Source organism: Sciurus carolinensis, chromosome 2 (genome assembly GCF_902686445.1).
Source record: "Sciurus carolinensis chromosome 2, mSciCar1.2, whole genome shotgun sequence".
NCBI lineage: Eukaryota > Metazoa > Chordata > Mammalia > Rodentia > Sciuridae > Sciurus > Sciurus carolinensis.
The window spans coordinates 1468852-1483885 of record NC_062214.1 but is presented as its reverse complement, the minus strand read 5'-3'; positions in this window follow the sequence as shown (position 1 = coordinate 1483885).

Genomic DNA, 15034 nt, shown 5'->3' with positions numbered 1-15034 from the left:
TGTTTGCTTCTGTGGGAAGAGGGCTTGGGAGCAGGCCAGCAGGAACCCTGGGATGTTAGAGGCCACATCCCCTTTCTCAGGGCTCCCTGATGCCCGTCCAGGGAGCCACTAGTGAGGACTTCTGTCCCCGTCCATGGGGCAGAGAAGCCAGGAGAGGGCAGCAGGCAGGCGTGGGTCCAGCATTGTCCTCTGAGAGGAGGACTCTCAGCTGGGAGGTCTCATCAGGGGGTCTGCACCCTTCCTGGGCCCTGAGGACTGTGCCGTCTCTCCCAGCTGGCCCAATCTAGGAGCTCACGGGGAATGGAGGGTCTGACCCGCCAGCCACCTGACCTGGGGCTACCCTCTCGGGGCCTCAAGCTATCCTCCTGCCTCTGCCTGCAGGCTGTGTCCAACTCACAGGGAATGTGACCCTTCAGAATAGCAGACCATATAGCCCATCTGGTACGGTGCCTGCCTCTCATGCTGGAGACTCGGGTTCGAGTCCCCAGCACTCTGGGTTTGTAGAAATAAACAAATGAAACCAACCTTCCAGAACCTTTAGAACGGGCACTGTACCGAGACCCCTGTACACAGCTTGTCACCATTTCAGTGTTTACAGTGGAGGGACCCGGAGCTCCTAGCTCAGTCCCCTGTGTGGTGGCAGGCAGTAGGCTCTCTGCCCAGGGATCCTGGGAATTGAGGCCTGCCCTGGGCACATCTGCTCCAGCCAGGCAGGCTGCAGAGGGCCTGTTCTCGGGAGGGCTGAGAGCGAGCCTCAGATTCCCAGCAGGGCCCTCACCAGGGAACCCTATACCCCCACTTCTGACCTGCCCCTCCCTGGACCAGCCCTGGGCCTGAGGGACACACCCATCAGCCTGAGAGGGCCTGGGAACCCTGAGCTCCAACACAGAAGACTGTTCCTCCCAGGAGGAGGCTGCGCCTAGGACCCAGCCCCAGGTTGGGGCGGATCTCATCCCTCCAGCCCCCCAGGAAGGGCAACACCCTGTTTAGCCCTCCCAGCACACTGCAGCGGCCCCTCCATGGCCCTCACCCACAGTTCTGCTTGGTTTTTAATCCTGTTTAACCTTTGGTTCCCACCCCCCACCACCTGCCTGCTCCAGCTTAGGTGGACCTGTAGGGGACACGGAGAGGGAGGGGGCTCCCAGCACAGTGGGAGACCAGTGGCACCCAGGGACCTGTGTCCAGCCCCAGGGGGCCACTGGCCTGTGCATTCCTCCCACAGGACCCAGGCTCCAGCAGGCCCCTCCCCCATCCTGGGGCCTGGCCAAATCTGGTTCCCACAGGGGTTGGCGGGGAGGACTCTGCTTCTCCAAGAGGTGCCCATAGGCAGCCTTATATGGCCAGGAGGCCCCAAGCCCAGAGGAATGTCACCCCCCAGCAAGGCCCAGCGGGCAGAGCCTGAGCCCAGCCACGCAGGGCCAGGGCTTGGACAACTGATGGCTTCCAACGTCCCACAAACCCTGGCCTCCTGGATGATAGCTGGCCTAGCAGTTCCCCTCGCCAAATTTAGGAAGGAAGGTTGGGGGACATCAGCAGCTGCCCAGGGCCCTCGTCACAGTGGGGAGCAGACACCCCACAGCAGCAGAGCAGCCTCCTAGGTCAGCCTCTCCTCCCTGGACCAGATGGCTCTGGGCCACACCGACGCCCCACAGGGGCTTCGCCCTCTGCCTGGGCCCAGTGGCCCCCGCCCAGCCCCTGCCCGCCTGTGCCCCCACTGCTCTCTGCTGCTTGTTCTCTGGGGTCCTCACTGGGGCTACTCTGTCCCGTCTGTCTCCCTTTCGGTCTCTATCCTTCTCTGTTCCTCTGCCCACTGCCCCAGAGCTGCCAAGCTTAGTGACAGGGTCCTGGGTCCTGGGTGGCCCCTGCAGGGCTTGCCTGGGCCCCCAAAGTGACAGGCCCCAGCTCTGCTGCTGCCACATGGCCCTGGGACACTGCGGGGAGGTGAAGGAGTGTGTCCACGTGCTGCCTGCTGTGCTGCTACCAGTGGGCCTGAGCAGGGAGCTCCCGTCCCTCCCTCAGCAGAGGTGGCTGAGGGTGGGGACGGTGGCCTCAGGTGACAGCAGGGAATCTGTCCCCGTTTTACAGGGAGGAAGCAGGCCAGGAAGGGGCTGGAGAGTGCGCTCACGGGAGAGCTCTGGTTGGCGGGAGGGAAGGGTGGCTGCAGGATGGCTGGGCCCTCTGCGGCTGTCCCTCAGGCCCTGCCCTGGCTCTGCTTCAGACCGGCAGGTCCCCTGAGCTGGCAGGGGCCTGCCAACCTCCCCTACCAGCCCTTGGGCTGCAAGTGCAGCTCTGTGCCCCCAGTCAAGGCAGCAGGAGAGGAGGCAGCGGCAGGGGTGGGCCCAGACGCCTCCATCTCAGTGACTGACGGCGGGCGGGCGGGCGGGCCGGCGAGGGTCCTGCTCTGGGCCCCCAGCTGGGGTCCCTCTGGCTTGTCTCTGCCAAGGGCCCATGTCTGGCATAGCTCCCTGCCCTCGAGGTACAATGACCACTGGATCAGGGCTCCTGACTGAGTCCCCCACACTCTGAGTCCTTGTGCTGCACCACGGCCCTCCTGCCTTCATCCCTAACCAGTGAGGGGCTGCCACTGCCCCCAGCTCCGTGGCCTGGCCTTGGGGGTCAGGGTGAGATGCCCTGACTCACATCAGCACCATGAGGCAGGAATGGGTCTGAGCACCCCTAGCCCAGTGCTGAGCAGCTGCTGGGTCTTAGGGGCCAAGTGACCCAACACCTGTCCTCACTCCTTTACACTGACCTGAAGTCCAGTTCTGGAGGCCTGAGATGGGTGGGCCTGTGGGCGAAGACTGGGTGCCCAGCTCCAGCCTCCCTTTTGGCTGCCTGAGGCCCACAGGGAGGCCAGCCCTCAGGGACCACGGAGCAGAATCAGAGTCAGACTGGAACCAGCGTGGCGGGGACGTGGAGGACTAGGGCCTGGGCACAGCTGGTGGGTGAGCTGCTCCAGCAGCGAGCCGTCCCGCAGGCCCCGGCCCATCCTGTGGGCTGCCTGAGAGATGATGCTCACCGCAGCAAAGCACCCCGGCCCCAGCCAGTGCCCGGTGGGGGTCAGGGCAGCTGCCAGTGCACCCCGCCTGCCCAGCGGAAGAGCGGCAGGCCAGCGCTGTGTGGCACTGTGACCACCGGCCTCTCAGGTGTCAGGGAGATTCAGCTGGGCCTGCAGCAGCACCCAGGCTGGATCTTGGTGCCAAGCGAGGGGCATGGAAGCTGCCCTAGAGGTGTGGGTGCCCAAGAGGCCATCAGGCGGTCAGTAGAAGCAGGGCAACCTCCTGGCGCCTGTGGGCCACCCACACAGCCTGCTGAGACCAGCTGGACCCTGTCCCTGTACACGGAGAGACGTGCGCCCGTGTTCAGGGTCACAGTGAACCCAGGACACCCAACCCCAAGCAGGAGGCTGACTCAGCCTGGAGCAGGCCACAGGGTCAGGAGGAACGTGTGTCCGGTCCCTCAGCTGGCCCGCAGGCCCCGTTGCCCTGTGGGCCTGGGCCTGCCTGTGAACACCCCTCCCTCATCCCACGCCACAGAGGGCCTGACGGGCTCGCCAAGGGTCCCAGTGCGCAGACCTCCAGAGACACCCCAGTCACTTCCCTTCCCTGACCCAGCCTCACGAAGGGACGCTCAAGGAGCCGGAGGCAGGGAGACCAGCTTGGGGAATGTGCCAGGCCCCTGGCCTCAGGCCTGAGTGCTTGCTCCTGGCCAGGCCTGGAAGCCTCCAGCTCAGCTGTGGCAGGCTGGGAATAAAGGGTCGCCGCTGAGGTGGTCTCCCTGGAGCTCAGCTGGACCCCACCCGGGTGGGGGGAGGGCTCAGCTCCAGGCCTCTGTTTGCCCCAAGTTTCAACATTAACAAAATATTTGTCCTATGGCTCTTCTGGGGAAATATTTCCAGGGAATGTAAACACACGTAGATTGGGAAGGTTCCTGCCAGCTGCGCAGGGTGACGGGGTCCATTAGGATCCCAGGCTTCTCCTCACAGGGGGTCAGGTGTCCCCCAGCAGCAAGGTCAGGGCTGGGATACCTAGTCGCCTCCTGGCCCCTGCTCCTAATTCCACCTGGGTCTGCTGTGTGATGTGAGAGCAGACTCCAGCGCCCTCCGCATGCATTTCCTGATGTGACGGTCAGCCCCCTTGGAGGAGGGCTCTGAACCACCCTGGCCTCATGGACCAGAGGCTGAGGGTCAGAGAGGCCAGCTGCACTGGGTGGCACGGCTCCGTCCCCACCAGGTAACACCACTGGCCAGGAGGGCCCTGCCTGCCTCCTCATGGGGCTGAGAAGTCCTTGACCTTGCTGGCCAGCAATCCCAATCCACGTCCTCCAGGAGGGGCACCTTCCTGAGTCTCCAGCAAGGCTGACCTGGGTGTCCTCAACAAGGTCCCAACTCCACTGCCATGGAATCGAGCCCAGGAAGGCCCTTGAGGGAGGTTATCTGGGTCCCCTGGAGGCTGGCACAGACTCTGGGTCTCCATCACTGCCAGTGTGGGGGAGCACAGCTCAGCCTGGGGGAGGCCTCTGTCCTGGAATCCCCAGACCTGGTGCCAGGCTCCGCTGCCTGTGCCATCATATGGCCAGTAGGCTCAGGTCCTGGTCTCTCTGAAAGCGGCAGGGTGGCCTGTGGGGAGCGATGGGGCCATCTCAGTTCTCTCACTTAGTACCTCCTCAGAAAGTTGTCCCTGACCACTCGCCCACATAGTCCCTTCAGGTGGCCGTCAACCTTCAAAGCCTCCACCCGGGCTGGGTGCAACTCAGCGGCAGAGCGCTTGCCTCAGTCGTATGAGGCTCTGGGTTTGATCCCAGGACTGCATAAGAACACAAACCAGAAACTTCCAGTGGGCACTGCTGCACTGGGTGCAGCACAAGCCTGGAGCCAGCTGACCCGCACCCTGACCTCCACTGGCTGGAGGTCAGTAGCACTTGCCCCTTGCTATGCCAAGCACAACTGGCCCCATGAGATCCCACCTGAGGGCCCCCGGAGATGCTGTCGGTCCTACAGCTGCAGGGCACCCGCGCCCACCCAGGGCCTAGACACAGCAGGTGCTCAGGCAGCCCTTGTGAACGTCCAGAGGGGTTCCAACCCTGGTGAAGTCCTCTCTGGAGCTGGGGACAGTGGCCAGGCAGCAGGGGCTGCACAGGGTCCTGGCCAGGCAGGTGAAGGGCAGAAACCCAGGCTCAGCTCAGGCCTTCCTGGATAGGCCTGGGGAAGTCTTGGGGTGTCAGCCATCAAGTGGGAACCTTGGTGCCCGCTGGCTGCATAGCCACTGAGGCCCCCTTAGGAGTAGGCAAAGTATCACAGGAAACCCTGGCCCCAGGGGCACCTGCAGTGGAGGTGTGAGGGCAGGGTGGACATCCTTGTGGACTTGGTGTGACCCCTGGGTCCCCGGCAGCACCGCCAGGTGGCATGGCAGTGGCTTGGCCCTGGGTACAGCCCTGTCCCCTCCAGGGTCCCTGCTTTCCCTCCCCTGCTGCCCAGTCTGGCCCCTGGTAGATCCTGGCACAGGTGCTGGCAGGGGACACGTGGTCCTCAGTGCACTGTGCCAGGGCCCAGGGTAGCTCTGACCCCACAGTAGGCACCTGCAGGAGGGCCAACAGGGGAGGCCCAGGTGCCCTCTGGCTGGGCCCTGTCCTTCAGCTTGTCCTCCAGGCCTGCAGGACACTCAGGGCCCTGAGCATAGGGCGAGGAAGAAGGCAGCAGGCAGGGTGGCAAGCCTAGAGCCTGGCCGGGCGGCAGACTGCGCAAGGCAAGCCCCGGCGACACCTGGGCAGGAATTTGGATGCCGTCACTTCTCTCCTTGGTTCAAGGATAACAAACGGTTGCCTCCGGGGATGTTTTGGCAGCTGCAGACAATAGGCTGGGCCGTGCTTAGACGCCAGCCAGGCCAGGCCCTGGGGTGGGTGCCAAGCAAGAGGCTCTGGGTGCCTTCTCTGGGTGCTCCAGGATGAGGAGGTGGGGGTCCCCAAAGCCCTGACTCCTCTGTGAGCTATCCTCCAGCCTCAGCACAGCTCGGGCCTCCCTGCCTCCTGCCTCCTGCCTGGGAGAACAACTTCCTTCCCTCAGCCTCAGCTGCCTGTCCTGCAAAATGGCTAAAACTCTACCTCCTCCAAGGGTGCCAAGGAGTCTCACCGGGCCTGGACCAGGTGCCAGCGCTGGTCCTGAGGGAGCCTTCCTTGGGCCACTGTTGACAGGCAGAACGAGGGACCCTCGGGGACAGTGGCAGGGCGCTGCCGTCACAGCTGGGCCGGGACCCTGTTCCCGTGAAGCCGTCTGGCAGGCTGCACCGTCCTTAGCTCCTGCGTCTGCTTGAGGACACGGACATTCTGCACGTTTCTTTGAGGACAGGAAGTGCCAGGGTCCACTCTGAGGGCCCTCTCGTGAGGGCTGCTCAGACCTTGGCCGCGGTGCCGTCCCACCGGCCTGCTCGCAGGTGGGTCCCCCTGCCAGCCTCGGCCCTGTGTCAGCAGGGGGGACCCTCCCGCTGCAGAGCCTGCTGGGGTCCACGCAGGACAGCGGGCTTCCTGCTGGCCGGTGCCCTCCTGTCAGTGAAGACGCTCCTGGGGGCGGGAGGGGAGCTTCCTCACGGTTTTGCCAAACTGCAAGGAGATTCATTTTAACCTTTTTTTTAATCCTTTTTCTCTTGTTCCTCACGGGGCAGGCGACTGAATCCAGTGAGTTGGGACCCCAGGCGCGGGCTCTGCGCTGGGCCCTGTTAACATGAACACCAGTCTGAAGCCTCGTCCTGGACACAGGCAGACCAATGGACAGTCAGACCTGGGAGCAGCAGCAAAGGCGTGGACGCGAGTGGTCTTTCCCGGTCTGCCTGCTCCCAGTGGGGGTACCAAGAGGTCTTTGCACAGCTGGCTGCTCCTGAGAAAGCCCGCCGGCCCTTCCTGGTGAACCCTTGCTTCTGCCCTTAGGGCCACGGAGTGGCCACCTCCTGATGGGGAGACTGGGCTCTGGGGGAGGGGGTCTGGGGACTTGGGACGGGGAGACTGCTGCACGCAGGCCTGTCCTGCCCCCTCTTCTCGGGTGCTGAGGTCAGCCGGGAATGGGTTGGAGGTCAGGCCTGGCCGGGGTGTGGGCCCTGCCACTTTCTCCCCGGGACCTGACCCATTGGTGGGGCTGGAGGGAACATCTGGTGCCTGGTCAGTGTGGGAGCCCTCGGGTGTGCTGGGAGGAAGGCCTCCTTCCTTTCCTGTTGCTGGCCCAGAGCCTGTGGCCAGCCCCCAGGGAAGGGGTGGGGACAGGACATGGTGGGTGTTTTTGGCCGCGTGGCATCTGTGCTGGGCCGGCAGTGCTCCGGGTGGATGTGCGACAGGACCTGTCCCGCACCCCGGGGCAGCCCTGAAGCGCCCAGCACAGCGCCCGGCTCCCTCCTTCCTCTTCCCCTGTAAGCCGGGAGGAGAATCCAATAAAGGACAAGATAGCAAAATAGAGTAAAGTTGAATGGAAGGCAATGGAGGCCAGCCCTCCACCTCCCACAGCCGTGGCTAAGGCTGCTGCCCATCCTGAGCCCTGGCCAGTGGGGCCTGGCCTTCCACAGGTACTTCCTGGTGGGCCTCGCTCGAGCTCTTCCAGCCTGGGGAGGTGTGGAGCTGCCTGCCAGTCAGAGGCCACAGACCTGCCCTGCAGGCCAGGACTGGGGACCCCAGGCTCTGCCCAGTGGTCGCTGACAGTTGCTCCTCACCCCTGGGTCCGGCTCCAAGGGGGGACTTCTTGGGCCTTCACCCAGGGGCAGGCTTGCTGGGGTGGGGTGGCAGCTGCAGTTTCTAGTCAGACCCACTCAGGGACAAGGCTGCCTCCTGATCCCGACCTGCCACTCACCTTGACCACCCCCACAGGCCTGGAAAGAAGATTTCCTTGTCTTGGGTGGCTCCCTTCTGCACACAATACATTTTGGGGTGGCATGGTCCCCCTTGGCCCAGACACAGCTGCTCTGCAGAGGACGAAAGAGGTTCCTCCAAAGACTGCCTGGGTTTATCTTTGTGAGATGGGCCTGCAGGATGGGCGGGGGCTGCTGCACACAGACATTCAGGCAGTCCGGATGGGGACCTGTGTGAGGTTGGGGCAGTGACAGTATGGCATCCAGAGTCACCAACCCGGGATTCAGATCTAGCCATGTGACCTCGAACATGATGATGAGGAGGAGGATGAAAATGGTGGTGATGGTGATGATTGATGGTGATGGTAATGGTGATGGTGATGGTGGTGGTGATGGTGATGGTGGTGGTGATGGTGATTGTGATGGTGGTGGTGATCGTGATGGTGATGGTGGTGGTGATGATTGATGGCGATGGTGATGGTAATGGTGATGGTGATGGTGGTGGTGATGGCGATGGTGGTGGTGATGGTGATGGTGGTGGTGGTGGTGATCGTGATGGTGATGGTGGTGGTGATGATTGATGGCGATGGTGATGGTGATGGTGGTGGTGATGGTGATGGTGGTGGTGATGGTGGTGGTGATGGTGATTGATGGTGATGGTGATGGTGGTGGTGATCGTGATGGTGATGGTGGTGGTGATGATTGATGGTGATGGTGATGGTGATGGTGATGGTGGTGGTGATGGTGATGGTGGTGGTGATGGTGGTGGTGGTGGTGGTGATGGTGGTGGTGATGATTGATGGTGATGGTGATTGTGATAGTGATGGTGGTGGTGATGGTGATGGTGGTGGTGGTGGTGGTGGTGGTGGTGATGGTGGTGGTGATGGTGGTGGTGGTGGTGATGGTGGTGGTGATGATTGATGGTGATTGTGATGGTGATGGTGGTGGTGATGGTGATGGTGGTGGTGGTGGTGATGGTGGTGGTGATGGTGGTGGTGGTGATGGTGGTGGTGGTGGTGGTGATGGTGGTGGTGGTGATGGTGATGGTGGTGGTGGTGGTGGTGATGGTGGTGGTGATGGTGATGATTGATGGTGATGGTGGTGGTGGTGGTGATGGTGATGATTGATGGTGATCATGTTGGTGATGGTAGTGGTGATGGTGATGGTGGTGGTGATGGTGGTGGTGGTGGTGATGGTGGTGGTGATGGTGGTGATGATTGATGGTGATGGTGGTGGTGGTGGTGATGGTGATGATTGATGGTGATCATGTTGGTGATGGTAGTGGTGATGGTGATGGTGGTGGTGGTGGTGGTGATGGTGGTGGTGGTGGTGATGGTGGTGGTGGTGGTGGTGGTGATGATTGATGGTGATGGTGATGGTGATGGTAGTGGTGATGGTGATGGTGGTGGTGGTGGTGGGGGTGGTGGTGATGGTGGTGGTGGTGATGGTGATGGTGGTGGTGGTGGTGGTGATGGTGGTGGTGATGGTGATGATTGATGGTGATGGTGGTGGTGGTGATGGTGATGATTGATGGTGATCATGTTGGTGATGGTAGTGGTGATGGTGATGGTGGTGGTGATGGTGGTGGTGGTGGTGATGGTGGTGGTGATGGTGGTGATGATTGATGGTGATGGTGGTGGTGGTGGTGATGGTGATGATTGATGGTGATCATGTTGGTGATGGTAGTGGTGATGGTGATGGTGGTGGTGGTGGTGGTGATGGTGGTGGTGGTGGTGATGGTGGTGGTGGTGGTGGTGGTGATGATTGATGGTGATGGTGATGGTGATGGTAGTGGTGATGGTGATGGTGGTGGTGATGGTGGTGGTGATGGTGGTGGTGGTGGTGGTGGTGATGGTGGTGATGATTGATGGTGATGGTGGTGGTGGTGGTGATGTTGATGATTGATGGTGATCATGTTGGTGATGGTAGTGGTGATGGTGATGGTGGTGGTGGTGGTGGTGATGGTGGTGGTGGTGGTGATGGTGGTGGTGGTGGTCATGGTGGTGGTGGTGGTCATGGTGGTGGTGGTCATGGTGGTGGTGATGATTGATGATGATGGTGGTGGTGGTGGTGATGGTGATGGTGGTGATGGTGGTGGTGATGATTGATGATGATGGTGGTGGTGGTGGTGATGGTGATGGTGGTGATGGTGGTGGTGATGATTGATGATGATGGTGGTGGTGGTGGTCATGGTGGTGGTGGTGATGGTGGTGGTGATGATTGATGATGATGGTGATGGTAGTGGTGATGGTGATGGTGGTGGTGGTGGTGGTGATGGTGATGGTGATGATTGATGGTGATGGTGATGATTGATGGTGATGGTGATGGTGGTGGTGATGGTGGTGGTGGTGGTGGTGATGGTGGTGATGGTGGTGGTGATGATTGATGATGATGGTGGTGGTGGTGGTCATGGTGGTGGTGGTGATGGTGGTGGTGATGATTGATGATGATGGTGATGGTGGTGGTGATGGTGATGGTGGTGATGGTGGTGGTGATGATTGATGATGATGGTGGTGGTGGTGGTGATGGTGATGGTGGTGATGGTGGTGGTGATGATTGATGATGATGGTGGTGGTGGTGGTCATGGTGGTGGTGGTGATGGTGGTGGTGATGATTGATGATGATGGTGATGGTAGTGGTGATGGTGATGGTGGTGGTGGTGGTGGTGATGGTGATGGTGATGATTGATGGTGATGGTGATGATTGATGGTGATGGTGATGGTGGTGGTGATGGTGGTGGTGGTGGTGGTGGTGGTGGTGATGGTGGTGATGGTGGTGGTGATGATTGATGATGATGGTGGTGGTGGTGGTCATGGTGGTGGTGGTGATGGTGGTGGTGATGATTGATGATGATGGTGATGGTAGTGGTGATGGTGATGGTGGTGGTGGTGGTGGTGATGGTGATGGTGATGATTGATGGTGATGGTGATGATTGATGGTGATGGTGATGGTGGTGGTGATGGTGGTGGTGGTGGTGATGGTGATGATTGATGGTGGTGGTGATGGTGGTGGTGATGGTGGTGGTGGTGGTCATGGTGGTGGTGGTGGTCATGGTGGTGGTGGTCATGGTGGTGGTGATGATTGATGATGATGGTGGTGGTGGTGGTGATGGTGATGGTGGTGATGGTGGTGGTGATGATTGATGATGATGGTGGTGGTGGTGGTGATGGTGATGGTGGTGATGGTGGTGGTGATGATTGATGATGATGGTGGTGGTGGTGGTCATGGTGGTGGTGGTGATGGTGGTGGTGATGATTGATGATGATGGTGATGGTAGTGGTGATGGTGATGGTGGTGGTGGTGGTGGTGATGGTGATGGTGATGATTGATGGTGATGGTGATGATTGATGGTGATGGTGATGGTGGTGGTGATGGTGGTGGTGGTGGTGGTGGTGGTGGTGATGGTGGTGATGGTGGTGGTGATGATTGATGATGATGGTGGTGGTGGTGGTCATGGTGGTGGTGGTGATGGTGGTGGTGATGATTGATGATGATGGTGATGGTAGTGGTGATGGTGATGGTGGTGGTGGTGGTGGTGATGGTGATGGTGATGATTGATGGTGATGGTGATGATTGATGGTGATGGTGATGGTGGTGGTGATGGTGGTGGTGGTGGTGATGGTGATGATTGATGGTGGTGGTGATGGTGGTGGTGATGGTGGTGGTGGTGGTGATGGTGGTGATGGTGGTGGTGATGATTGATGATGATGGTGGTGGTGGTGGTCATGGTGGTGGTGGTGATGGTGGTGGTGATGATTGATGATGATGGTGATGGTAGTGGTGATGGTGATGGTGGTGGTGGTGGTGGTGATGGTGATGGTGATGATTGATGGTGATGGTGATGATTGATGGTGATGGTGATGGTGGTGGTGATGGTGGTGGTGGTGGTGATGGTGATGATTGATGGTGGTGGTGATGGTGGTGGTGATGGTGGTGGTGGTGGTGATGGTGGTGGTGGTACACCGAGTACCTTCTGCATACTTCACCTGTTTAGAGCATTGGAAACTTGTCAGCCTGGTTGAATGCAGGCATCCCCAGCCTGGCTGCAATACAGCCACCCACTTTACACCTGGGAGGAAGAGGCAGCTAAATCATTTGGTCACATAACTAAAGAGTCAGAGGAGGGTAACAAGCCAGCTCATGATGCCAAAGTGACATTGGCAGCCAAGGTTATATAGGGTGCTTGGGGTACATTAGGGGCAGGAGCAGGTGTGAGCATGTTCTGTGTGACCATGGGGACACTTGGGGACCCTGTCTGAGGTTGCCCTGCAAAGGCGGGTCCTGCCCTTAGCCCCTAGAGGCCGCTCTGGTATTCTGTAAAAAGGACTCAGCCAGAGAGTGTTTTCAAATACTGGGTCTTCTTGTTTCCAACTCCCTCCTTCCCACTTGGTCTCTGGCCCTGTCCCACCCCAGAGGCTTCACAGGAAGCTGTCAACAGCTTGCTGCACAAGGGAGTGAAAGGGCCCAGCTCCCTTCACTGGCAGGTACGAGGGCTGGGAGCAGAGAGGCCACGCTCGCCCTTGCAGCACTGGCTCTTGGGTGCCGCCACGTGGTCACTGGGGGCAGTGCAGGGCAGTGTGGACACCTGAGTCCCTGGCTGTGATGCTCCCGCAGCTGAGGGTCCCTGAAGCTGGGCTGATGGAGACGCATGGTGGCTCCTGACTTTGGCAGGACACTGACCCCTCTGTTTCAGGAACGGGATTATTTGGATTTCATGGGCTCCAGAGTTGAGCGCTGCCATCCTTTAAAGAGCCTGACCTTGCGGTGTGTATGGGGAGCGAGTCCTGCACCCTGACAGGCAACACCAGCGTTCTTTACAAATATGGAGGCGAAATCGACACACGATAAACCCAAAATATTTAAAGCACTCACTTGTAAGTCTTGACATACGTGTGCAGCCGAGACCACCAGCGAGGTGTGGATCACTCCCTCGCCCCCGACCACCCGCAGCACCTCACTCCACGCCCAGGAGCCTGCAGGTCCTCGTCTGATGAGTGAAGGCTGGGAGGGATGGCGCCCCGTGTCTTCCCACACGGTCACCTTGAGATTCCTCCGTGTCCTGGGTGGATCTGTGGCTCCTTTTACCACCTCACCACAGGTTGCCCTGCTTTGTCCACCTGCCTGCCTATCAGTGGACATTTGCATTGTTTCCATTTGAGGTCATTAGAAATAAAGCTTCTCAAACACCTCAGGGCCAGTCTGTGTGGACGTGTCTCCTCTGCTCTTGGGTACACGTACCTGAGTGGAGGGGCTGTGTCACATGTAGGAGTGTGTCCAGCCCTTTAAGAAACTTGTATGTTAGTGGCTTTTTGTCACTGTGACCAAAATACCTGACAAGAACAATGGAGAGGAGGAACGTTTTCTTTTGGTTCACAGTTTCCGAGGATTCGGGCCATGTCGGCTGGCGTCAAGGCAGGAACCTTGTGGCACAGGGAAGCAGGGAGAGGGGAAGACAAGCCTTTCCAGGCACCCCAGAGCCATGGCTCAGACACAAGGTGTCCCCCAAGCCCCAGAGCCATGGCTTAGATATCAGGTGTCCCCCAAAGCAATGGAGTTGGCTGTCTATGGACTGAGACTCCTGAAACCACGAGACCCCAATAAACTTTTCCTCCTCTAAAATCATTCTCGTCAGGTCTTTTGGTCACAGCAGTGGAAAAGCTGCCCAACACCCAGCGGCCCACGTCCTCCAGCTAGGTCCCGCTCCCAGGGGCCTGTCGTTATCAAGGATCCGTCTGTCATGCCTGGTGACCCGGCCACCTCCCGAGGTCCCGCCTCTGGGCACGGAGGCTTCGGGGACACTCGGGATCCACACCTTGCACTGCCTGACTGTTTTCCAAAGTGGCTGAACCCTTTACCCTCTCGCTGGCAGCAAACCATAGCCTGGCCCAAAGCGAAATGTAAACGTGGCGATCCTAGATAAAAAGGTACGGTTTCCAGGTGACAGCAGCAGAGGGGCAGCCTGGCTCGGGTGCTCGAGGGAGCCTGGGCAGCCAGGCAGGGCAAGCCCAAGGCCTGCACGCAGAACATCTTTTCTTTCTTTTTCTTTTCTTTGTTTTTGTTTTGGTACCTGGGATTGAACCTAGGGGTGCTCTACCACTGAGCCACATCCCCAGTCCTTTTTGTTTTTTATTTTGAGACAGGGTCTCACTAAATTGCTCAGGGCCTCACTAAGTTACTGAGGCTGGCCTCAAACTTGCCATCCTCCTGCCTCAGCCTCCCAAACTGCTGGGCTTGCCCGGCTTGGTTGATTTTTTAATGGTAAGTCAATGTTGCATTCTGGGGTTACACTCAGTCATGATATGCCATTCTTTTTTATGTTCTTGATTCGATTTTCTATAATCTGTGTGATGGTTAATCTGGATTGTCAGCTTGATCAGATTGAAAGACACCTAGGATTAAGAGACTGGGATGTGCATGAGGGTGTTTCCAGAGACGATGGGCACATGGGGCTGCACACGGAGGGGTGGGTGGCATCCAGCGTGGGTGGAAGTCATCCAGAGGCTGCAGGAAGAAGCGAGGCGGGTGGAGCTGGAGTCTGCATGGTGTGACCACTGCCGGCCACCTGGGACAGCAGACTCCTGCTGGTTCACTCTTCAGACGTGGACTCTGACTGACGGTCCCCGGGGTGTTCCTAGGCCTTCGGTCCTGGACTGGGTCTGTGACCTGGGTCCCTCTTGTTCTGAGGCTCCAGCATCTGGTCCTGAACGGCTCCTGCCCCTCCGGCTCCCAGCCGGGGGCCGCCCAGCTGGTAGCGCTCCTTTGGGGATCACACACCTGCATGCCCTGCTGGCTCTGTTCCTCGGGCAGCCCTGCCTCGCACGGACTTTGGTTTGGCGAATGGTCCCGGGGAAGCAGAGTCATGAGGATGTGGTCTCTGGGTTGGTTCTCTAAGTGGGGACACTGTTAGTCCATGCGGGAGCTGGCCGAGGGCGTGCCAGCGAATGCACTGGGTGCTGTGGTTTGCTACTTGCGAGAGGCGAGGGGCAAGCGCCGCGCAGGCCTGATGCAGATGAGCGTTTCTGGAAAAGGCAGGATGTGACCATGTGGCTGGTTGCTGCTGCTGCACTGCCCGGGAGCAGAGGGAGGGTGAGCTCAGCGTCCAGACGCGCACCGCCAGGCCAAGGGCTCCTCTGTGTTCCCTGGAGGGCGACTCGCGGTCACTGGCTGAGGTTGCTGGAAACCAAGCACAAGCCCTCCTCCTGTGGCTGGCG